Genomic DNA, 26,053 nt, shown 5'->3' on the forward strand with positions numbered 1-26,053 from the left:
CGTATCCATCCTTATTACTGGAATCACTTGAACTCTAATGCCTCTTGTATTTATTAAAATGGAGACGAGTTTATACAAAGGCTGTGACTAGCAAGAATAAAAATAATACCTCAGGTAGCATATTCTTTTTTTTTTTTTTAACATCTTTATTGGAGTATAACTGTTTTACAATAGTGTGTTAGTTTCTCCTTTACAACTTATACATATACATATGTTCCCATATCTCTTCCCTCTTGCGTCTCCCTCCCTCCCACCCTCCCTATCCCACCCCTCTCATGGTCACAGAGCACAGAGGTGATCTCCCTGTGCTAAGGTAGCATATTCTTTAAGTTTTAAAACCACTCTTGCACCGTAACCATTGAGGTATAAGCGCAAAGACAGGGGGCTGTGGGTTTGGTGTGGGTTTGTCGTGCTGGTATGCCCCGTTTTTGCTAAGTGAAGGAAGCTGGCAATTATTTGGTGATAGAAGAAAAGGAAACAACAGTGCCTCTAAACAGCAGGCTCTGAAATTCTGTCTGTGGGGATATTCACAGAAGACGAGGGGATTCATTAAGCCATAAAAAATAAAAATAAAAAAAAATTAAATAAATCATGGTTTCCAGAAAAAGGAGACCAAGAAACAGACGTTTCTCAGAGCTCGCAGGGTTGTTGAACAGGAATATGAGTAAAAGGAAGATAGAGGTGTGTTATCCCAAGCATCCCTCATTCTGGATGAAAAGCCAAGAAGAAAAACGACAGGGAAGGAGAAAAAGGAGAAGGTCACTGAAAGGAAAAAGAAGCCAGAGAAGGGATGTGCAGGGAGGGAATCAGGATGGGGGTGGGAGCGAGAGGCTGGAGAAAGTGAGAACCAAGATCAAGGGACTGAAGTAAAGAGAGGAAGGACCGAGGGGAGGAGGGGGGATGGGCGTCCTTGGGTTCTTGCCGGGACTCCCCCGGGAGCCCCTTCACAAGGAAAAAAGAGGGCCTTTCTCAAAGAAGCCCTTACATTTTTTTCTCTTATATTCTCTTTTCCCAAAAGGGATTTCTGAGAGGGGAAAAGCCTACCGTCTTCGATGAACTCCAAAAGTTTAAGGACTCTCTTAATTAGTTTCTTAAACTCGAGTGGACAGCAAGTTTTGCGCTATAGACAGACCTCTCCCTCTGATCTCGCGTGTGCGCGCGCACACACACACTCACACGCTCACACGCACACCCACACAACATGCAAACACTCACACTCAGGTATACACATGTATGCACAGCCATACCGGCCCGCTCACACACATATACCCACACCAGTGCTCACTTATACACGCAAACACGCTCATACCTCTCCATTGGGCACCCCCCCAGCCCACCCCTTTTAGCATCTCTGGCCCTGTGCTTTGCCCTACAGTGGTCCAACTGGGGCCTTCTATTCCCTAGGAACTGTGCCCCGGGCCTTGGAATTCTAATACCGCTCCCCTGCAAAAAGTATTTTTGTCGTGTATACTCTCCTAGGAAAGCAGTTTAAGATTTGACCAATTCTAAGAGAAAAATCAAATTGATTACATTACTTTTCAGAAAAAAAACTTGAGGAAAGAAAGATGGGAGGAAAAACAGAAAGAGGGAGGGAAGGAGGGAAATATATAACCCTCATTAAGATCCTGCAAGGTGCAAGTGCTACATACACTAAGTGTCTAAATCCATTCAGGCTGCTGTAATAGAGTTACCATGAGCTGGGTGGCATATAAACAACAGAAATTTGTTTCTCACGGTTCTGGAGGCTGGGAAGGGGCGAGGGATCTCTCTGGGGTCCCTTTCATAAGGGCACTAAGCCCATTAGTAAGCGCTCCACCCTTGTGACCTAATCACCTCCCAAAGGCTCCTGCTTCCTAACGCCATCCCCTTGGGGGTTAGGGATTCAATCTATGATTGTGGGGGAACACGAACATTCAGTCCACTGCACTGTGTTCTACATGTGTCCTCTCGTTTATTTCTCAAAACAATTTAAGGAGGTGGATTTATTATCCTCTTTTGAAGATAAGGAAACAGAGGCTCAGAAATGTTAGATCACTTGTCCAAAGGCACACAGTTAACTCCAAACCAGATTTGAACCCTACCTGCCTGGCTCTGAGTATGGAGTTGAGAAATCTGTGTGTGTTGCGGGGAGAGGGAAGGGAGTGGGTCATAAATGCAGAGGTTGCTTGAGCACAGGTAGGGGAGTGGGGGGTCACTCCGGCATCTCCCCACCTCACCTGTGTTTGGTTTTGCTTCATTGCAGACTCCTTTTGTTCCCTACTCTTGTTTCACTTCTTTCTTATGCTCCTAAGCTATCCAGTCATATTTTGAGTATTCTTTGAAGTCTCTGTAAATCTGTTAAAAAAAAAACAAAAAACTCTTAAAGAAACAAACAACATATAAACCAATTAATTTTAAAAAAATGTGCAGACAGCATAGATTCCAAATCCCCTAGGACCGCGGTGGCCCAATGGCGATGACACTGATGGAGGACTGGCTTGGGTCTGGGCTGTGAGAGGGGCCTAAGCCTGGCTCCTTTTCTCCAAATCAGACTCGCCCTGCCGTTGGTTTCCTGAATGAGTCTGGTCAGTTGTTACTCTGCAACGTGTGATAACAGGATATCCCATGAAGTGTTTTAGAAAGGTTTTGAAGTGCTTGGGTGAAAAGAATCATAATACAGTCTCTCTCTCTCTTTTTTTTTTTGAAAGTCAATACCTCACACCTACTTTTCAGTTACCTTTTCTTAAACATCTTTATTGGAGTATAATTGCTTTACAATGGTGTGTTAGTTTCTGCTTTACAACAAAGTGAATCAACTATACCCATACACACGTTCCCATATCATTTCCCTCTTGCGTCTCCCTCCCTCCCACCCTCCCTATCCCACCCCTCTAGGTGGTCACAAACCACCGAGCTGATCTCCCTGTGCTATGCGGCTGCTTCCCACTAGCTATCTATTTTACGTTTGGTAGTGTATATATGTCCATGCCACTCTCTCACTTTGTCACAGCTTACCCTTCCCCCTCCCCATATCCTCAAGTCCATGCTCTAGTAGGTCTGTGTCTTTATTCCCATCCTACCCCTAGGCTCTTCACGACATTTTTTTTTCTTAGATTCCATACATATGTGTTAGCATACGGTATTTGTTTTTCTCCTTCTGACTTACGTCACTCTGTATGACAGACTCCAGGTCCATCCACCTCACTACGAATAACTCAATTTCGCTTCTTTTATGGTTGAGTAATATTCCATTGTGTATATGTGCCACATCTTCTTTATCCATTCATCTGCTGATGGACACTTAGGTTGCTTCCATGTCCTGGTTATTGTAAATAGAGCTGCAGTGAACATTTTGGTATACAGATTGCCAACAAACACATGAAAGAATGTTCAGTTACCTTTTAAAAGACAACTGAAGTGGTCACTGAAAGTACTTCTTTTTTTAAAACAGTGAAAGGAGCCCATGCAAGAACTCACTCAGCCCCAGTGATGCCCCAGATTTTCTTGTACGGGATGGATCTTCCACACCCCACAATATCAGCAAGGCCCTCAGGTCACAAACAGGCCCAAGCAGTCAGACAGACCTGGGTTCAAACCCTGCCCTCACCACTAACTAGCTCTGTGATCACTGGCAAATTATTTCACCTCTCTGGCCTCTATTTCCTTGTCTATGAAATGCAAATAATAACAGTACCCACCTCAAGCTTTGTCATTAGGATTAAACCAGATACTGGATATAACGTGGTCTGTGAGTATGAGTTGCTACTCTCAACATAATTAGCAGCCGCTGTGGCACCATGCCTCCAGTGGGTGTTCATCCCCTTTTTCCCATGTGCCCTTTCTTAGGGCTGACACAACAGAGGTTTTGGGTGGTGAAGGGGTTCATTTTGCACCTGGCAGAGTGCGTTGGGAACTCCATTTTATTGACAGAAAACCTTTGCAAGTCCCTCGTCCCCTAGCCACTGTTAGGGATCTGACATTATCTTCCTTAAAGCCCCTACCAGTTGCCCTCCAATACTGCCGACGTCTCCCCCATCCTCCTGTCTGTAGGATTCACCCAGGTCAGCATCCTGCATGGAAACTGAAGGCAAGGCTCCATGCAGCCAGGAAGTCAGGAAGCCACTCCATCTAAGTCAAAGAAGGCAGAGGAATTAAACACTTAGGACTTCCCCTCCACCTCTCTGTTTCTGCTCTTTAAAGAAGTGGGGTCTTTGTTACGGGATTTAGGAGACAGCAGAATTAGGAAAACTGAGGGAAGAGATTGACATTTGCACAAGCACTTAAATAGCACTGCTCCTAGGGTGTGTGGAGCCCAGACAAATATTTTTTTGCAGGGCCTCTGTCTGTATAAACCATTTGAGTCACCAAAATCTGTGTATTAGCACAGCTAGTTGCCCACTTTCTTATGATCCCATGAAAGAAATACCAATCAGTCAACAGGAGCTATCCTCTCCTCAGGCAGCCCTCCTGGAACCAGGGTCCTGGTTCCGGGATGACACCACAGGCATGAGTCTCAGGTCTCCTGGGGAATCTGGTCAACCCCACAGAGCAGTAGAGGGTGGGAGAATGCCCTAAAAGGGAGGCAGGAGCACCAGGGCCAACATGGGTCCTGGTACAGGGCCAAGGAGTCCCATCTGGATGGCACGGCTAACTCTGGCCTGTCCCCAGTGCCAGGGTGGAAATGAGAAAAGTTCAAGGCAGGCACTCCAAAAGTCAGAGTCCCCTGAGGGGCAGGGCTGGGCCAAAGGTCCCGTCTGTCCAGGTCTCAGGACAGGTCTGCATTTGATTCCAAAGCCTCTGTGAAAATTTCCCTCTCTGAGTCAGGCCCAGAAGGAACACTGCCTCCCTCCTCTCATAGAGAGTGGACATCATGACGTTCCCCTAAACTCTAGGACAGACAGTCTTCTTCTTTTTAAGTTACTCCAGTATCACAAGGACCATAGCTATGGGTTTGGAGGTCCTGATGCTACGACCATGCACTATTTGCCAAATAAGTGACATGGCAGATCGAGATAAAAACAGGGCTGAATCTAGGACAAGCCAGTTTAATTCTATCGGGAACTATTTGCAAATTCAGTGTTTTTGCTTGAAAAGTTATAAACCTGGATTGCAGTGCAGGCCTGCCACCAACATTTGCAGACCTAGGGTAATAATACAAATGGAGGCCCCTGGCCCACAGCCTGCTCCTTTCCCTCAATCCTCCTTTGGCTCTGCCCAGATCACGAAAGACCTTTTCCATGTGCACACAAGCATCCCAGCTCACCCAGCCAACTTCTCTCTCCCCCACCCCTGCCAAACAGCCACTCCTTGGCCACTCTTTGGGTACATAGATGGCAGGCACCATTAGGCCTCAAAAGGACAGACCTGAGAAAGAAACTCATGCAAGCCTTGGTGTTCAGGCAGGGAATTCCAGTGTCCCTGGTATTTAGAGGATGGTCCAGAAGTAGGGGGGCATGGGCTCTGGGTGGGCACATCCCTTAGCCTCCATCGCATCCCATAGGAAAGTCACAGCTGGAGGAGGGCCAGGGCTCGTAAGCATGGGACAAGAGCATAGGCCCATCTGCCTGGGCCTAAGGGTAATACAGCCAGCCGTACGATTTCCAAACCCATATGCCAACCCCTACTTCACTTTTCAGGGTCCACTTCCTCAATCCCCTTCAGCCTACTCCCCACCTGCTCCTCTTCTCTCCTGTATAAGAATTCCTAGCTCCTATTTTTGAGTCATCCCAAATCTGACCTTGAAGCTAGTGTTACACAAAAAAGGAGATATTATATCTTTTTTGAAGTCTATAGAACCTGAATATTTATACGCCACATCAAGATGTCCTGGTAAATAAATGTGATTCTTGTCACCTATGGCTACTGAAAAATGACTCTCTGGATACACTAGTGGCACTTTTTATCTTTCATAGGCTGGCAGATAATAGGATTGCAAGTTTCAAGCAGTAATCTCCCCATCTTATTGTGGTTTCTCGGGAAGAAAAAAAGCAACACAGCTCTGTAGAGGACTGAATAGACAAGCAAACAATATAACACTCCAGGCAAGAAGTACCTGTCCCGTAAGAGATCTGAGGTTACTCACACTCTTGCCAGGGGAATTGACATCGCTCAATTTTGTGATGAAGACGTAGAAGAGTAGCTATGAGATTTGCCCCAGAAGTCAAACCCAGGGCTGGCAGACTCCAGAATCCAAGTTCTTTCGTATTACATGATATCCTGATATCACAACATGAGGTCTTAAAAGTAGATCTGATCTTTATTGTAAGTCATGAAACACTTTACTTGTAATTTCCTTAGAGTGGTTGTGATGTAATAAAAAATAAATATTTGGTTTTGTTCCCAGTTCCTGGGCATAAATTTCCTAAAACTCTTGGAATCTCCAGAGTGATTAGAGTGTCTTTTGTATGCTAATGAGATGGGGGGTGCTCTCTAGGCCGCCTCTGGATGGTGGCTGGTCTCTAGAAAAACCAGGCCTGGATTAGAAGCTTGGAACTTTCAGTCCCACCCTCCAACCTCCTGGAAGAGGACAGGGGCTGGAGACAGAGTCCAATCACCAAGGGCCAACGATTTAATCAATCATTCATGTGTGATGAAATCCCTAAATAACAGGGTTCAGAGATCTGGGTTGGTGCATGTATCCATGTGCTGGGAGGGTGGTGATCCTCAGCTCAACGGGACAGAAGCTCCTGTGCTTGAGACCTCTCCAGACCTCATCATGTGTACCTCTTCAGCTGGTATTCATTTGTATCCTTCATAATAAACTGGTAAATATAAGTAAAGTGGGTTCCTGAGTTCTGTGAGCCATTCTATCAAATTACCAAACCTAAAGGGGAAGTCATGGGAACACCCAATTTATAACCGGTCGGTCAGAAGTATGGGAGGCCCACCTGAAGCGGGGGATAGTCTTGTGAGACTGAACCCTTAAACTGGGAGGCCTGCGCGAATTCCAAGTAGTGTCGGAATTGAATTGAATCATTGACACCAAGATGATGTCTGAAGAAGCAGAGAATTGGTTGTTGGTGTGAAAAACACCCCAGAGCGGTTATCTGGCACTGCCCTATATTACAGTCATTTGTGCTGGGTTTTTTCCTCCTATTGGTTGTATTTTTTTTGAGGGCACAACCTAGGTCATATTCATCTTTGTAACTCTTATGACACCTAACACAGGGCCTGGCCCACAACAAAAGATGAATAAGTAGTGTTGAACAGGTTCAAATTTGTTCTGTTGACAGCTCCTTGGGTCTTCTTTACGATTGTGCCTGTTAAGAAAGGCTGGGCTGGGCCAGGCTGGGCTATGGCTTGTAGTCACAAGGCATTTAAGAATCACAGCATTCACCAAGGATGTCTCCAAACCTTCTCACACAGAACAACGAAGAAAATGGAAAGGGCTGCTGTAAGAGGTAGAGACTGGGCAATGAACTGTTTCCAGTCACTAGATAACTGACTCTCAGCCACAACTACCTTGCAGTTCAGTGACTGAAATTCATGCCTCAGCAAAACTTTGCACTCTGCCTTATAGAATGGACTTCTGGATCACGCTGAAGTGGCTTAAACTGTAAGTGTTACACCCATAAATGGCCAGAGTCTACTGTGTGGAAAAAATTGCTACACATTCCAATCAACTGAGAAAGTGTGGAATAAACTGAGTTGGAAAACACCCCAAGAACTGACTTACAAGTCCTTCTCAGTCTCTCTTTTTTTAAATTTAGATATGATTGACCTATAACATTATACTAGTTTCAGGTATACAACATAATGATTTGATATTCATATATATTGTAAAATGATCATGACAATAATTTAGTTACCCATCACTACACAGTTACAAATTTCTTTTCTTGGGATGAAAAATTCTAATATCTAAACTTAGCAACTTTCAAATATACAATACAGTATTAACTATAGTCTCCATGCTGTACATTACATCAACATGACATTTATTTTACAGCTGGAAGTTTGTACATTTTAACCCCCTTCACCCATGTGCCCACCCCCTGACCTCTGGCGACCACCAACCTGTTCTCTGTATCCATAAGCTTAGGGTTTTTGTTTGTTTGTTTGGTTGGTTGGTTGGTTGGTTGGGTTTTTGTGGGTTGTTTTTTTTTTAAGATTTCACAAATAAGCAAGATCATAAAATATTTGTCTTTATCTGACTTACTTCACCCCGCATAATGTCCTCAAGATCCATCTATGTTGACCCAGAAATGGAATTCCTGGTTATTTCATATGGTGGCTCTACTTTTAATTTTGAGGGGAACCTCGTACTGTTTTCCGTACTGGCTGCACCAATTTACATTCCCAATAAGAGTGAACAAGGGTTCCCTTTTCTCCACATTCTTGCCAACACTTGTTATTTTGAGTCTTGTTGCTAATAGCCATTCTGACAGGTGTGAGGTAATATCTCATTGTGGTTTTGATTTGCATTTCCCTGATGATCAGTGATGTTGAGCACCTTTTCAGGTACCTGTTGGCCATCTGTATGTCTTCTTTGGAAAAATATCTATTCAAATCTTTTGTCCATTTTTAATCAGATTGTTTGTTTTTTCTACTGAGTTGTATGAGTTGTTTATATATTTTGTATGTTAATCAGATATATGATTTACAAATGTTTTCTCCCATTCAGTAGGTTGCCTTTTCATTTTGTTGATGGTTTCCTTTGCTGTGCAGAAGCTTTTGAGTTTTATGGAGTCCCACTTGATTTTTGCTTTTGTTGCCTTTGCGTATGGTATCAAATTCAATAATCATTGCCAAGACCAGTGTCAAGGAAGTTTACAGCCTATGTTTTCTTCTAGGAGTTTTATGGTTTCAGGTCTTACGTTCAAGTCATTGATCCATTTTGAGTTAACTTTTGTGTGTGGTGTAAGATAGCGGTCCAGTTTTGTTCTTTTACATGTGGCCGTCCTGTTTTCCCAACATCGTTTATTGAAGAGACTCTTTCCTCACTGTGTATTCTTGACCGCTTTGCTGTAAATTAATTGATGATATGTGCATGGGCTCTCTATTCTGTTTCAGTGATCTATGTGTCTGTTCTTATGACAATTCCATACTGCTTTGATTACTATAATATAGTTGTTTGTAATATAGTCTGAAATCAGGGACCATAATGTCTCCACCTTTGTTCTTCTTTCTCAAGAGTGCTTTGGCTATTCAAGGTCTTTCATGGTTCCATACAAGTTTTAAGATTGTTCTACCTTTGTGAAAAATGCCTTCTCAGCCTTTTGACTTGCCTAAGCGCCTGTGCTTGCCTCAGATCCAGTTCTGTGACCATATCAGCAACTTGATCCAGCTCCAGCTTCAGAGACTTCCCCCAAATATAAGTATTTTGGGATCAATTGCAATTAATTAGGAGAGGAAAGAAGAACGAGCAGCTGGCCTTCAACATTTTCACTCTGGCGTCTCTTAGAGCTGAACTTGACTACAGGTTTGGTCTATCCTCAGGGAATTAAAACTTTCCTCCTCTCCCTTCCGCCCCCCTACCCCGCCGCCCGCATCAAATCATTAACAATAGCTGTAAAACAGAAGAGACCCAGAACCCCGAGCAGGTCTCTGGGGCAGGAGCAGGGAGAAGATTTTAATTGCAACTCTACTGGCTTTGCAGGCCTTGTCCGCTGCGGAATGGCCAGCAGACCTCAGCAGTTCCCGTGTCTCAAGTTGGCTCTGGTGAGACCCACATTCTTCTCCAAATGCCAAACCGCAGTGCAGTGAGTAGCAGAGAGCAGGCATCCAACAGGCATACCAGGATGACTCATCGCAGAGGAGTGGTTTCCAAGCTTTTGCCACCCCACCTCTGTTTCCTTTATTGAGGAGAAGAGAGGAAGGGAAGGGAGGGAAGGGGGTGGGAACCACACCGCCAATCAGTGCAACATGTAAGACAGATGCCACACGGAATAGGCTCTTAACTGGCCAGGCCATGGGCACAAGTGCCCGCCAAGGCTCAGGTTCTAAGATGCTTCAATTCTTCAATTCAGCCTGGGGAAATTCATACTGGTTGTAGCAAAGGATTCAATAAAGCAAGACCTGACTGGACTCCCAGAATCTTAACCACAAAAGACGATTTTGTGGGGTTTGTGGCTATTTTAGTTCACTCCCTGGACCAGAGGACATTTGACTCCCTGCAGGATAATCTCCAGTACATCATCCCATCTATTCTCAAATGCCTCCGGTAGTGGGGTTTTCACAGCTTCCCTTGGGAAGTTATTTTTAAAGTTGAACGGCCAGGGTATTTATCCTGATATTGAACATCGATCTTTCCTTTTCTTAACTTCATCCCCGTTATCCTGTGGAATAAGCTCCTGCCCTCGGCACTGTCTTCTCTTTTAGTGTTTACCGATGCATTTCCCAGGCGTACTTACTGTACCACTTCAGCATCTCTGCACTCGAGCCTCAGAGATCAAGAAACGGCGGAGAAATGCAATAACAAATAAAGGCTCTTCCATCTGGCAGGCATAAGCATAAACGAGATGTGAGCCCAGAGTCTCAATAAAGAAGGGATCATCATCAATCCACACACCACACAGAGCCCCAAGACGACAGCGGAATTGCTCTGTGGTGAGTGATCCTCTGCCAATGGGACCTTGTTCTCACCCTGATTCATTTTCACAACCTAATGAGCTCTACCTCCCCCAAAATGATTTTATGAAACACCAAATTTATCTTTCCATATGTATCTTTAATTGCATTCACCCCGCTTGTTATACTTTTTATCTTACTGTACTGTCGTGCAGAAACAGGTGCCTGGTGCATAAACTCTCACTACACAAAGTTTTGAGAGTTAAGAGCTTCTCAGCTCCCTTCCTTTAGGTAGAGGAGTCCAAGTGGGCTCTGAGAGGGGGGCTGCCCAAGTGGACATTAGCCTTGTTTTCATTCTGATCAATGTGGGGGACTTGGCTGCTTTCTCCCTGCATTTAGAATTGTATTTCACAATCCAGAAAAACACCAGTAATTTAAAATGGCTGTTGAACCACCTCCCTCGGAGACTCAAGTGAGTCTCCCTTTGCCTCCCATTCACACGACATCTCCGGCACATACACGGCCTGTTCATCCACTCGACTTCAGACCTCTTACCGTGATGCCTCATCAAAAATGCCCCTTCTCCAGGGGCTTCCCTGGTGGCCCCAGTCAGAAAGCCTGAGAATCATGGGGCTGATGGGGTTGGTCCAATCTAAGTCAGAAAGACCGAGAACCAGGAGTACCAATGTCCAAGGACAGGAGAAAATGGACGTCCCAGCTCAAGCAGAGAGAGAATTCCTCCACCTTTTTGTTCTCCTCAGGCCCTCAACAGATTGAAGGATGCCCACCCACCCACCTTGGGGAGGATGATCTTCTTTACTCAGTCTACTGATTCAAATGCTAATCTCCTCCTGAGACACCCTCACAGGCACACCCAAAAACAATGTTTCATCAGCTATCTGGACATCCCTTAAGCCCAGTCAAGTCGGCACATACAATTAACCATCACAGTGTTCGTGGGGAAATCAAACCTGTTTGGCGGTGTTTATGACTCAATTTATTTTTTGTACAGCATCCTGGTTTACGGAACCATAGAAACTTTCGAATCTGAATCAACCTACAAAGAATAAAAGAAACAGCTGAAGTCTGTCCTCCTAAAAAGATGACTATTGCTTAGTCCTGCTTTTCTGTCATTTGCTCCCAAACCTCAAAAGCTTCTGAGAGTTATGAAGGGCTTTTTTGAACCTGCAGACCACAAACCAACTTCTGTGGCTGGGCAACCTCCACTATCCATTATCTGATGATTTGGGAAGAAGTGAAAACTTTGCCAATATTTGGTGATTTATACTTTCCAAGAGGAGTTGAAAGTAGAAAATGTAGACATTTTCAAACCATAGAACTTGGCAAATTCCACTCACACTGATCATGCCTGAAGATTGAACGTGACCCTGCCCCCTCCACGTGGAGAACTGTCACAGCTCCAGGGCAGCGATTTTCGCCTGAACTCAACAGCTTTGAGAAGCTCTAGACAAGAGAAACAAGAAAGGAACCAAAAGGAAGACCTGAACACTGATCTACATTAAGCTGACTCAACGAAATAAATAGCAAGACTCAACTGCTACACTTCACGATGTAAGGGGATGCTTCCATTTTATTGCTATGATAAATTCCAACCAGAAAGTGACAGAATATTCTCATTTCAATCAAGGCAGCTTCATATAGACACACACATACACACGCACACACATGCAAGCACACACTCTCACATACACGTTTCCTGCCCAGCCCACTCAGCTCTGTGTGTTGAAAGCTTTATGATAGGAAAGGCTGGAGGATGTCCACAGACCACTGACAAGATTCAAAGGGTTGGAATTTTATAAATCTTTATAAAAGAACCAGGAGCCCTTGCCAATGGGAATTTGAAATATGTCCCTCCACTCCTCTGGCTGTACAGAAGAAAAAAATCATAAACAACTTGCAGAGAATATAATTCCCACAGAACACATCACCCTCAAGCTAAATGCTCACTGTCCTTTTTTCTTCTTTAAGAACTAGGAATCGGGCTTCCCTGGTGGTGCAGTGGTTGATAGTCCGCCTGCCGATGCAGGGGACACGGGTTCGTGCCCCGGTCCAAGAAGATCCCACATGCCGCAGAGCGGCTGGGCCCGTGAGCCATGGCCGCCGAGCCTGCGCGTCCGGAGCCTGTGCTCCGCAATGGAAGAGGCCACAGCAGTGAGAGGCCCGCGTACCGCTAAAAAATATATATATATAAAAATTGTATGAGCATCTAAATAGATGCAAAAAAAGCATTTGACAAAATACAACATTCTTTCATAATAAAAATCCTCAACAAAGTGTGTATAGAAGCGACATACCTCAACGTAATAGAGACCGTATACAACAAACTCACAACTAACATCATACTCAATGATGAAAGGTTGAAAGCTTTTCCTCTCAGATCAGGAACAAAACATGGGTGCCCGCTATGACCACTCTTATTCAACACAGTATTGGACTTAGTCCTAAATATTTGATTATTTGATCCTATCATAAATATTTTTTATTTTTTCTATTTTTTACTAGATATGCACATTTTTGAAGTGTACAATTTGATAAACTTCGACATGTATGCCGGTGAAGCCATCAGCACAATCGAGATAATAAACACATCCATATAACCCTTTCATCCTGCCTCTCCTCACCCCTCCAACCTGCCCATCTCTAGGTGACCACTGATCTGCTTGCTGTCACTAGAGGTTAATTTTCATTTCCTAGAGGTTTATACAAATGGATTCATTGAGTATATATCCTTTTTTGTATGGCTTCTTTCACTCCCCATAATTATCTTGAAATTTATCTATGTCGTTGGATGTATCAATAGCCATTCTTCTTTATTGCTGAGTAGTGGTATCCATGGGATAGAGAAACCACAATTTGACTATTACAAAAAAAGCAACAACAACAAAACAACAACAAAACAAAACAAAAAAACCTGCTATGACCATTCACGTACAAGTCTTTGTATGGACATGGGCTTTAATTTCTCTTGGGCAAATATCTAAGAATGGAATAGCTGGGTTGCATGGTAGTTTGTTAAGAAACTGCCAGCCTGTTTTACTAGGTGGCTGTAACCTTTTTTAGCATGTACTATCATGAGGGCAGTGTCTGAGAGTCCCAGTTTCTTCATATCCTCAGGAGCAATTGTTATGGTCAGCGTTTTTAATACTGGTCATTCCGGTAGGTGTGGAGTGGTGTCTTATTGTGGTTTTGATATGCATTTCCCTAATGACTAATGATGTTGAACTTCTTTTCACCTGTATATCTTCTTTGATGAAATGTCTGTTCTAATCTTCTGCACCGCATGTTTTCATAAGGGCCAGCAAAAGTTGAGGCATAGGGTCATATCAGGAGCAAAACTTTTTACCTCTTTTTTTCTCCCTGCAGCCTCCCTTCCCACTCTCTTACAAAATTCAACCTTTTTATAAGAAGTTGCTCAGCATTTTTAAAAATGATACTTTACTTTTTAGAGCAGCTTTAGGTTCACACCAAAACTGAGCAGAATGTAGATATTTCCCATGTAACTCCTGCCTCTCCCCTGGCCTACTTGATCTGTCGTAGTGCATTTCTTACAACTGATGAACCTCATGGACTCATCATTATCTGAGCCCATAATTTACTTTAGGGGTCACCCTTGGTGTTGTACATTCTGCGGTTTGGACAAATTTATCCATGCTGTGTCATCACCATGAGAAAATTTCATACAGGGTAGTTTCACTGCCCTAAAAATCCTCTCTGTTTCACTTATTCTTACCTCTCCTCCCGCTAAACCCTTGCAACCGCTGATCTTTTTACTGTCTCCTCATTTTGCCTTCCCAGAATGTCATATAACTGAAATCGTACAGTAATGTAGCTTTTCAGACTGGCTTCTTTCACTTAATAATATGCATTTAAGTTCCCTCCATGTCCTTTCATGGCTTGACAATTCATTTCTTTTTGTTGCTGTATATTATTCCATTGTTTGGATGCACCACAGTTTATTTACCAATTCACCTCCTGAAGGTTGGTTGCTTCTAAGTGGGGGTCCTCTTATTACTGCGTCCCCCTGGGCCTCCAGGAATTTGTCAATTGCAGTTCAGGTCTTCCTACCCTGGCACTGGTGTCCACAGAGGTTTCTGCTTTTGATTTTGTGCTCTAGTAAGTTGTGATACTCTGTATCAACTTTCTGTCTCTCCAGTTTGGGAGACAGCAGCTTGACCTGTGACTTCACTTCTCTAATGGATCTAAGAAGAATTGTTGATTTTTCCATTTGTTCAGTGTTTTAATTGTTATTGGGATAGAGTGGCAACTTCTGAACTCCAATGAGCCAGTCCAAAAATCAAAGTCTCTCAGTTACTTTTTGTTTAAAGACATCTAGTGAGTATGAAGTGGTATCTCACTGTGGTTCTGATTGCAGCATTTGTTTTTTGTTTTTGTTTTTGTTTTTTTTTTTGCGGTAGGCGGGCCTCTCACTGTTGTGGCCTCTCCCGTTGCGGAGCACAGGCTCCGGACGCGCAAGCTCGGCGGCCATGGCTCACGGGCCCAGCCGCTCCGCGGCATGTGGGATCCTCCCGGACCGGGGCACGAACCCGTGTCCCCTGCATCGGCAGGCGGACTCTCAACCACTGCGCCACCAGGGAAGCCCACAGCATTTGTTTTTAAAGGTACATAATATAATGGTACATCTTACAATTTACGGTGTGATCTCCATTTTATAGGTGAGAAAACCAAAGCATAGGAAAATTAAGTCCAAGGCCACGTAGCTAGAAAGTGGAAGGGCTACATTTTGACTGAATCCAGTCTAACACCAGGGCCTATACTTGTTTTTGTTTTTGTTTTTTGACCAACGAGACTTTAATTACATGATAAATAACGACGCAAGTGAATATAACTTTAACTGACATTCCACAAAAGAATTATGATTTCCAGATTTGTATGGTGTAGTTTTTAATCTTACACTTGCATATGCTTCAACTTAACACATTTTTAACACTTTTTCCTCTTTCTCCATTGTCGTTCTGCTAGCCATCTTGAAGTAACATTGTTTAGTATAAATTGTACCACTGAGCTTGGCTTTACAGTGTAAAACTGATGTTATATCATTAATAGAGACACCATGTTCTCCAAACACTGATGGTGCATTGTATTCTTTAAATGAAATCTGTGCAGTAAAATAACAGACTGTCTTCAAAACTAGTCTTCAGTCTTCTGTCCAGAGGATAAGCTATTGATTTTTTAAAATTTCATTCTTCTCTACTGGTAATCTTAAAAAACTGAGATATCATTCTCATGCCATAAAACTCACCTTTTAAAGTATATAATTCAGCGGTTTTTAGGATATTCACAAAGTTGTGTGACTATCAACATTATCTAATTCCAGAATATTTTCAATATTCCATAAAAAAAAACCTTGTACCCATTTAGCAGGCAGTCACTCTCCACTTCACCTCCTCCTGACCCTCGACAAATAATGTATTTTCTGCTCTGTGGATCTGCCTATCGTGGACATTTCATATAATGGAATCACACAATATGTAGCCTTTTGTGACTGGCTTCTTTCATTTAGCATAATGTTTTCGAGGTTCACCCATGTTGTAGCAGGTATCAGTCTTCATTCTTTTCATGGCTGAATGATATTCCATTGTAGAGATTGAGTATGGGTATACAGCCCATACTCAATCAACTTCTCCGCTATACTACCTGTCAAAACACGGAGGGCACAGTCATTCTATTGTCTGATATTGAAATTACAGGAAGAAGACCGGGTTTGGGGCAGAAAGACAGTGAGTTCAGTTTTACACATCTTAAGTCTGAGGTTCCTATGGTAGCTCTTTGTGCAGATGTCCAATTTATAGCTAAATATGCAAGTCTAAAGCAGAGGTAAGGTCTGGCATGAAGATACTGATGAGGAGAGGGAGACCTGAATTACCTGGGTGCTAATCTGAAACCATGCGAATATAAGCAAACACACAGAAAGATCAGACAGAGCACATACAGTGCTTATATTTGTAGGGCTCTGCTAGATAACACATTTACTCTACAAGTTTAACAAATTAAAAGTTCACTTCTACCTTAGACTTTGGCCCCCCAGGGAAACTTCCTCCAAGTGGTAACTCAGAAATCCAGGCTGGCTACGTCTTGGGGCCCTACCATCCCAATCCATGACCACTGTGATTGCTGGGAAGTGGAAAGAGAGAGCTGGAGCTCAAGCAGGAGTTTTAAGGGACTAAGGTGGGGAGTGAAGGGTATCAGTGCCACTTACTAGCCACTGGCCAGAATAAGCCATGTTTGGACCCACCTATGCACCGACAGGTTAGAAAACCTAGTACTGTGGGTAACTGGAAACAGGAGAAGGACCAGGTAATGGTGAGTACTAGCAATGTCTACCACATTTCCAATGGGGAGCAGTCTCCAGCTCTCATTCCAAATGCAGTCTTTCCACTCACATCAAAGGGGATGGAGAACTTCCCTGGTGGTGCAGTGGTTAAGAATCCGCCTGCCAATGCAGGGAACACGGGTTCAAGCCCTGGTCTGGGAAGATCCCACATGCTGTGGAGCAGCTAAGCCCCTGAGCCACAACTACTGAAGCCCGTGCGCCTAGACCCCGTGCTCCGCAACGAGAGAAGCCACCGCCTCAAGAAGCCCGCGCACCGCAACAAAGAGTAGCCCCCCGCTCGCCGCAACTAGAGAAAGCCTACGTGCAGCAACGAAGACCCAACGCGGCCAAAAATAAATAAATGAATAAATAAATTTATTTTTAAAAGGGGGGGGCGGGATGGACAGCAGGAAAGACCAAGAAGCATAAGATTCACTGTACATGCTCAGATCAATTAAATATTTATAGCTTGGAATAAATAACTACTGAAAACATAGTTACAAAATTGAAAGGAAAAGTTTTTTAAAATCCATGAAATGTGATTTTTTATTATAACTTTCTGTGTCTTGCCTAGAGTACCTTACCTTCCCCTGTAACATCCTAATGTTAGTAAATTCTTACTTAATTTAATCTGGATTTATAGACACAGTTTATTACTACATACTTATAACTGGAACATGGAATTGCTTAGAATACAGTGTTCAAAGAAGTTTTAATGAAATTCATTCACTTATTTAATAAATATTTATTGAGGATTATACTAGGCAATAAGGATAAAGTAGTTAAGTAGGACACACAGTTCCTACCTCAAAGAGCTTAGAGTCTAGCATGGAATGAAGACAATTAGGTATTTATAATATAAGGTGGTAGGGCTTCCCTGGTGGCGCAGTGGTTGAGAGTCCGCCTGCCGATGCAGGGGACACGGGTTCATGCCCCGGTCCGGGAGGACCCCACATGCCGCGGAGCGGTTGGGCCCGTGAGCCATGGCCGCTGAGCCTGCGCGTCCGGAGCCTGCGCTCCACAACTGGAGAGGCCACAACAGTGAGAGGCCTGCGTACCGCAAAAAAATAAATAAATAAATAATATAAGGTGGTAAAGACTATAACACACATAAAAGGGACAACTCATTCAGACTCGGGAGATCAGAGAAAGCTTCCAAATGAAAGTGACATCTAAGTTAAGACCTGACATATAAGTAGCCTTCGGTAGAGGGAGAAGCTACATTACTAGGCAGAAGAAAAATTATGCGGCAAAGGCCTGAAAATGGACATAGCGAGTAAAAGGTAGCAAGAAGTGAGGCCAAAAAGCTGATCAGAAAGCTGATGAGGCGCTGATTGGGCCATGTAAAGGAATTTGGAATTTATCTTGAGAGCCATCAGAAAGTAGTGAAGAAAATTAAGCAAGGGAAGGCCCTATCAGATTTTGCTTTAGGAATCATGTTCCAGCTGAGTAGGGGAAATGGACTGGAAGGGAGACTGGATGTGAGGCAGGGGGACCAGTTAGGAAGCTGTTACAACATCCAGGCAAAGCAGGATGGTAGCCTGAACCAGGGAAGGGTCGGTGGGAATGGAGAAAATACTGGAAAATGCGAGAAATACCTAGAACACGGAGAATGAGCTGACGTGGTGACCATTCAATGAGTTGCAAGTGTTCTCCAACTTGACTGTGCATATGAGTTACCTGAGGATGCGGATTCTGATTCAGTAGGTCTGGGATGGGACCAGGAACTCTGCCTTTCTAACAAGCTCCCACGTGATGCTGATGTGACAAGGGCCCGCCCCACAGTTTGAGCATTGAGGAGCTAGAGAACATAAGAGGAGGAAGAGCACTGAAAGTAAAAAGACAAATTCAGATGCGATGCATTAACATCCATATGGTAAATCTAAGCGGGGACATCCTGTAGACAGTTGGATACATGAGTCTGACGTGCAGAGAAGACCTGGGCTGGAGGGAGAGATCTGAGAGTCATCGGCGAAAATCTTGTGGAACTTGCCCCCCCCCCACTCCCATTTCAAATGGAATAGTGGAGTTGGAAGCCGGATTGCAGTGGGTTGAAAAGTGAGAGGTGGAGAAGTGGGGACGCTGACTCTCCCAAGAAGTTCAGCTGCAAAGAGAAAGGGAGGCAGACAGCAATAGCTAGAGGAGAGCTTGGGGTTGAGGAAGGATTTTTTTTTTAAGATCAGACAGACCTGAACATGCTTAAATGCTATTAGACACAGCCGTCCATCAGTAGGCCATTAGCAAGATCAATCAGGCTTCCTGTCTGAAATGGCTACCTCATCCTTTCATTAGAAACATTCTATATTGGACTAATACTTTTCCTCTTAGCTTTGACAGCTATATTATAACTAGGACCTTCTATAGACACAATACTTTAAAATAAAGGAGGCAAAACTGCCCAAGATCTACCTATTATCTACTGCCTTTATTCGAAGGCCCTCTCTTTAGAAGCCATATTTTTAATGCTCTCCTATCATTTTCACCAGTAGCAACAATTTTATTATTCCAATACATATTTTACAGTCTTAGAGAAAATCTGATATAAGCAATTAAAAGACAGAGCCCAAAGACTTAGTCACTGGATACCACAGATGTTCAGAGAACATATGAAGGTTTAGAAGGGACAAGGAAAAGTCCCTTCCCTTGACATACAGAAATCGGTAGTTCTGTTGACTGGTTGCTACAGACTTAATGATTAAAGCCAGTATGCTAGAAACTGAAGAGGAATCGAGAAAAGGTCTGTGACCTCTTAAGAGTTTATTATACCAACTACAAAACAGCAGTTTGCAAAAGGCACAAATAAAGTGTGGAAGACTGAGATAAAGGATGAAAGTTAGCAGGAGATGGGAAATAGAAGCACATAAAAAAGAATGGTTGAGGCTTTGAAAGAAAAGACAAGGATGATTGATAAGCAGAACAGGAGAAGAACAGAGTGAATCCTAAAGGTTGACCTCATCATAGAGTATTTATATGAGATATTGAACTGCAAGACAAGTTTACTAAATACTTTGAGTAAGTTCACACTGTGACACCAAAATGTATGCAGGAGATGTCATTATTATTTACAGCTCATTTAAAAAAAAAAAAAAAGGAAACCTCTTTTGGAAAAAATAGAATCACAAACTCAAAAGGACCTTGAAAGATCAGGCTCTTGACAAAGCAGTATAGCTGTCAGCCTCCGTCTATAAGCACCTACAGGATGCCCCTCAGATTTCTAGCCAAGGCCACACTTTCAGGGCATCCCCTGAGCATGGCCATGTGTGCCTAACGCAGGACACCCCTTTGCCCTTTGTTTCAGAGCCCCCCCCCCTTTTTTTTCTTTGTGGTACGCGGGCCTCTCACTGTTGTGGCCTCTCCCGTTGCGGAGCGCAGGCTCCGGACGCGCAGGCTCAGCGGCCATGGCTCACGGGCCCAGCCGCTCCGCGGCATGCGGGATCCTCCCGGACCGGGGCACGAACCCGTGTCCCCTGCATCGGCAGGCAGACTCTCAACCCCTGCGCCACCAGGGAAGCCCCCAGAGCCCCCTTTTATCATGACCAAGACTTTGCCAGATCTACACACCAATCTGAAGCCCCCTCTGCCCTACCCCACTTCCTCCTCCCTTCCGACCCTATCACAGGGATCAGATCAGCACCCTTTACGTAGGCTTTCCGTGCCTAATCATGCTCTCTCCTCTTTTTATCTTCTGCAGGCATTATGCTCCCTCTCTACCCAAAAACTTCATGAACTCCTAACCCTATCTCCACAGCTGTCTGATGAATACAACTAATGCAAAGAACTTATTTGTAATTCATGTATCTGACAAAAGACCTATACCCAGAATATATAAAGAAAATTTAAAATACAAAAATAAGACAACCCAATTTTATTTTATTTTATTTATTTGTTTATTTATTTTGGCTGCACCGCACGGCATGTGAGATCTTAATTCCCCAACCAAGGGTTAAACCCGTACCCCCTGCAGTGGAAGTGCAGTCTTAACCACTCGACCACCACGAAAGTCCCAACCCAATTTTTTTAAATGGGTGAAAACTTCATTTTTTAAAATATGCAAATGACAAATAAGCACATGAAAAGATTTTCAATATCATAAATCATCTGGAAAATGAACAGTAAAACCACAGTAAGATATCACCACACAAGTATTAGAATAGCTAATATTAAAAAGACTGACATGGTATATGTAGGTATATACATACATACATACACACACACACACACACACACATACACAATGGAATACTACTCAGCCATGAAAAAGAATGAAAGAATGCCATTTGCAGCAACATGGATGGATATAGAGATTATCATACTAAGTGAAGTAAGCCAGACAGAGAAAGACAAGTATCATATGATATTGCTTATATGTGGAATCAAAAAAAAAAGATACAAAAGAACTTATATACAAAACAGAAATAGACCCACATAGAAAGCAAGCTAATGGTTACCAAAGGGGAAAATGGGGAGAGGGATAAATTAGGAGTTTGGGATTAACATATACACACTACTATACGTAAAATAGGTAAACAACAAGGACCTACTGTATAGCAAGGGAACTCTACTCAATAGAGTAGAGGAGCCTTTTAGCTAGCAGGAGCCTTTTTGGGGTTTTTTTCTTTATTGTTTGGGCTAACTTAAACCCTTGTCTTCCTGTATCCAGAAAAGCCCCCTTTTTTCTAGGGGCTTTGTTTGTATGTATGAGGCTGAGAGAAAGCTACAGCCCCCTAGGATGGGCCACAGCCATACTCCCCTAGGAGTCAGCACTGTACCCCAGGCCCTCGACAGCACTCCTGAGTGTGTGCGCCATGTTCCCCTTTCTCTTTCCCTCTTTGCTGTCCCTGCATGTGAACACCTCCAGCACAGACATGAACTCTTACTCTTTCCTGTTTCAGTGTTATCTGTATGCTTGATTTGTCTTTTTTTTTTTTTCTTTTTTGCCCATCTCAGGATAGTCACAGGCTAAGGTTTAGGTCCCCCATCCAGCTGGGGTTAAAGACTCAAACTTTCATAACCCACTTGGCCCTGGCTTCTGTTGCCTCAGAAAGGGATGTTATTATCTGCGGAGGCCCTTGGGTGAGGGCTAAGGCCTGCATCCTGAGCCCACTGGAAGCCCAGCCCTCACTGCTGTGAACCCTGGGGCCTGAACCATGTCAGAACTTGCTGTTGTCTTGTCATGGATAGGAGTATACGTGTATCTGTGTGGACAAAATCTTTACACTTTAAGGTTTGGAGATATTCAAAAGGAAATGTCTTGGAAGCAGCTAAACCAAGGCCAGCCACATCTGGATTCTGAATCTCAGGAAATGGGCAGGGCTTCTTGAAGGCCCTGGTGAGTCATCTGCTAGGGTCTTGGTTCAATAAAGCACTGAGCAAGTTTGTACACCAACCAGGGGTTTAATATAAATACAACCAGCTTAGAAAAACTCCAAGCTACGCATACACCAAAACCAGAATGCCAAGTGGTGTGGACAAAGGCAGATTTCTGACCCTTTGGCTCAGCCAGCCCCCAAATAAAAACATCAACAAAGACAAATCAAGAAAATAAGAAGCAAAGATTCATGCTAAGCTGTGGGAGGAGGAGAGAGGTGCGGCGCGTGCGTGCGTGCGTGCGTGCGTGTGTGTGTGTGTGTGTGTGTGTCAGAGAACAACCCTGGGGTCGGGTTAAACCCCAGACTGGGAGGGGGAAAGGAAGCTCCCTCACCACAACTTAGCCAAACCTGAGCTGCCCCAGGTGCTGTGGGCCCTGCCCCAGCTGGGAGGCTGTGTCACGCCTAGGGCAGGGCCCATCCTCCTCCCCTTCTTGGGATCAGATAGCAGCTGCCCAGGCCTGCTGGGCCAGGGACTGACGCAGGCTCCGCCTACTCATTCAGGCTGCCTGTGGAGAGAATTAGGTCACTGCTGAACCATGGTACCTCCCGCCTCAGCCCCAGCAGACCGCAGGAGGCTGGCCCCAGACTCACTCAGTGCCTCCAGCAGCCGTGCAGACACAGCATCCTTGGCCACCCACCTCATGCCCATCCTGCCCACTGGGGGCCAGCACAACCCAGATGAGGCCACTGAAGGGCACTGGAGGGGTTTATAATTTAAATAAATTGCTCAGGTATAAGCCGCAAGTCTGGTCATGGACGCGAGTAGAGATTCTTCAGTGATGAGTCCAGAGCAATACTGGCACATTGTCCCCACGACGAGATTCCACAAGTCAGCAAGCACCTGAGCTCACCTGCTGATTAACCTGCCGATTAGGCGGGTAGTTGCTGTTGGGGCATCGAGCTGCCTTCTGTGAAAAGAGTTATGTGCCAAGGATGACGTAGGCAACGTGGAGAGGCCTTTCACAGAATGCAAACACCATTCAGGTAACTTAAGGATGAAAGCTTGGTGAAAGCAAATCTGTTGTTTACACTGCTGGGTATTGTGGCCCCGTCTCACTGGGCACTCAATAAATATCTATTAAATGAAAGTAAGGATAAAAGAATAAGCTGTAGCAATTGCCTTGGTGCCCATCTGTTGTCAGGATGGGGCTTTAAGTTATGAGCTTTATGGACACACTTTTTTGTTCAGAGTAAATCGTTCTATTTGGAAGCCATCCCTTTCCTTCTCTTCAAGTTCTTCATCAGCATTTACAGACTTCTTGCAGAAGTCTGCCAGTAATATATATATACATATATACGTATATATGTATATATATACACGTATATACGTATATGTGTATATATATACGTATATATGTATATATATACGTATATATATATATAATGGAATCACTTTGCTGTACACCTAAAACTAACACAACATTGTAAATCAACTATACTTTAATTTTTTTAATTTTACAGTTTTTTTAGGTTAATTTTTTAAAAGTTTAAAAAAAACAAAAAAAGACTGACAATTCTTTCCAAGTGAGGAACAACAGGGATGTGGAGCAACTGACACTCGTATACGATGCTGGTGGAGGTGTAAAGTGGTACAATCTCTTTGGAAAACAGTTTGGCAGTTTCTTATAAAGTTAAATTTATACTTACCACCTGACTCAACAATTCCACTTCTAGATATTTACCCAAGAGAAAACATGTGTACACAAAATGACCTGTACAAGAATGTTCATAGCAGCTTTATTCACGACAGCCAGTCCAAATGTCCAACAACAAGTGGACAAACCATGCTATATCCATACAATGAAAAGAGTACTTAGCAATAACAAAGAACAAACCTACTGGTACATGCAATCACATGAATGAATCTCAGAAACATTATGTTGAGTCAAAGAAGCCAAATACATAAAAGGACATATGTGATCCCATTTTTATGAAGTTCTAAAACTGGCAAAACTAATCTTGAGTGATAGAAATTAGATTGGGGTTGCCTCTGTGAGGCATTGATGATTGACTGCAAAGAAGTATGAGGGAATTTTCTAGGGTGATGGAAATTTCTATATCTTGATTGGGTGATGGTTACACAGGTATATATGTTTGTCAAAACTCATCAAACTGCACACTCAAAATGTATGCATATTACCACATGTAAATTATACCTCAATAAAATTGAGTTTTTAAAATGTATTCCCAACATTTATAAATACTACACTAAATAAATACCAAATACTGACTATACACAGACTATATCTAATAGTATTCGTTGGTATTGCAAGTGGAATATTTATCTCATCTACATTTCTAGATGGTTACTGTTAGAAAATAAAGAGTCTATTGGTCTGTTTATATTTCTTATATCCAGAGACCTTATCAAATTCCCTTATTCAGTTGTTTTTAACCAAAATCCTTTGGATTTTCTAGGCATACAATCACATCAACAGCAAATAAATAAATAACTTCATCTCTTATTATCCAGCATTTATACAGATTACTTCTCTCTTGCATTCACTAGTCTCCAAAAGAATCTTGAATAATCATGGTGATCACCACATGTCTTCTCTTTTCCCTACTTTAAAGGAAATAGCTTAATATCTCAGTGTGTAGAATAATACTTGCTGTTGGACTTTTTTATAAAGTCCTTATCAATTTGTAATTTCTTTCTATTTTGTTTTGCTAAGATTGATTTTTTTATTTTTCAAATGACTTTTCCACTTTTATTAGCACAACATATGGATTTTCTCCCTTAAATTGTTGGTGCAATGAAATATACTTACAGATTTCCTAATATTGCACAGTTTGCTTTCATGAAATAAACCTCTTGAATTATTCCTTTGATAAGGTACTGGATTCTCTTTTGAATACATATTCATAAGCTAACTTGAACTTTGGGGTTTTTTCATATTAGCTTTAGCAGGTGACAGTAAAGCTGGTTTCATGAAATGATTTAGAGAGTTTCTATCTTTTTCTGTGCCCTAGAAGAGTAAAAAATAACATTTAATTATCCATCATTCTTTAAAGATTAAAAAGGATTTCAAGCATTTAACTGTGAAATTGTCAAGTCTCCATGGTATTTTTTATCGTAGATATTTAATCTCCAATTTTTCTATGGTAATTAGTTTCTTCAGGTTTTCTACTAGTTGGATCAAATTTATTAGGAAGTTACTCATATCAGCTAAGTTTTCAAATGTGTTACTCTTGAGTTTTAGTTAGTGATTTATAATATTTGAATTTTCTTCTCTATCATTACCTTCTTTCTCATTTCTATCTTGTATAATTTTGTTCTCTTTTTCTTTAATCAGTGTCAAAAAAGGATTGTCTGTTTTACTGGTATTTCCAAAGAACCAGCTTTTGGATTTACTTATGAGGTTTGAGGTTTTCTTCTATTTTATTAATTTCGATTGTTTTCTTTATTGCTTCCCTCACTACCATTTTGTTTCTAATTAAGATGCATAATAATTTTGTCTTTTTTTTCTTTCTTCTTTAATAATAAAGACATTAAAGCCTACAGAATTGCCTCATAGGCTAGCTTTCATTTGTTCCCAAGTTTTTTTGGTAGGAAGTATCTGATTTCAATTGTTTATTGAATATGTTGTTTTAATTTCCTTTTTGATCCAAATGTTATTTAGGAAGGTGCTTATAACATCCAATATTATATTTAAATTATAGTTAAAATTATTGGGGTCATTTTTATTATTCATTACCAATTTTGTTGTATTATGATCAGAGAATATGACCTGTAAAAATCTCTATTCTTTTTAGTTTATTAAGGTATTTTTTTGTGGCAAAGTATACAATGTTTTTATACATATTCCATGAACCTACCAAATATATCATATATTTTTTCATA

General features: G+C 42.6%; 1 long non-coding RNA gene across 2 annotated transcripts; it reads left to right on the plus strand.

Moving 5' to 3' along the window:
- The first annotated feature begins 7,294 nt into the window (after positions 1 to 7,294).
- Positions 7,295 to 12,673, plus strand: LOC102985807 (uncharacterized). Of its 2 annotated transcripts, none has more exons than XR_449217.3 (4): positions 7,295 to 7,534; positions 10,300 to 10,527; positions 11,501 to 12,060; positions 12,478 to 12,673. It is a non-coding gene; the product is annotated as an uncharacterized lncRNA (long non-coding RNA). The 2 variants fall into 2 exon arrangements; XR_449216.3 differs by having other exon boundaries at positions 10,423 to 10,527.
- Positions 12,674 to 26,053: the final 13,380 nt, after the last annotated feature.

Source organism: Physeter macrocephalus, chromosome 5 (assembly GCF_002837175.3).
Source record: "Physeter macrocephalus isolate SW-GA chromosome 5, ASM283717v5, whole genome shotgun sequence".
NCBI classification, from domain to species: Eukaryota; Metazoa; Chordata; class Mammalia; order Artiodactyla; family Physeteridae; genus Physeter; species Physeter macrocephalus.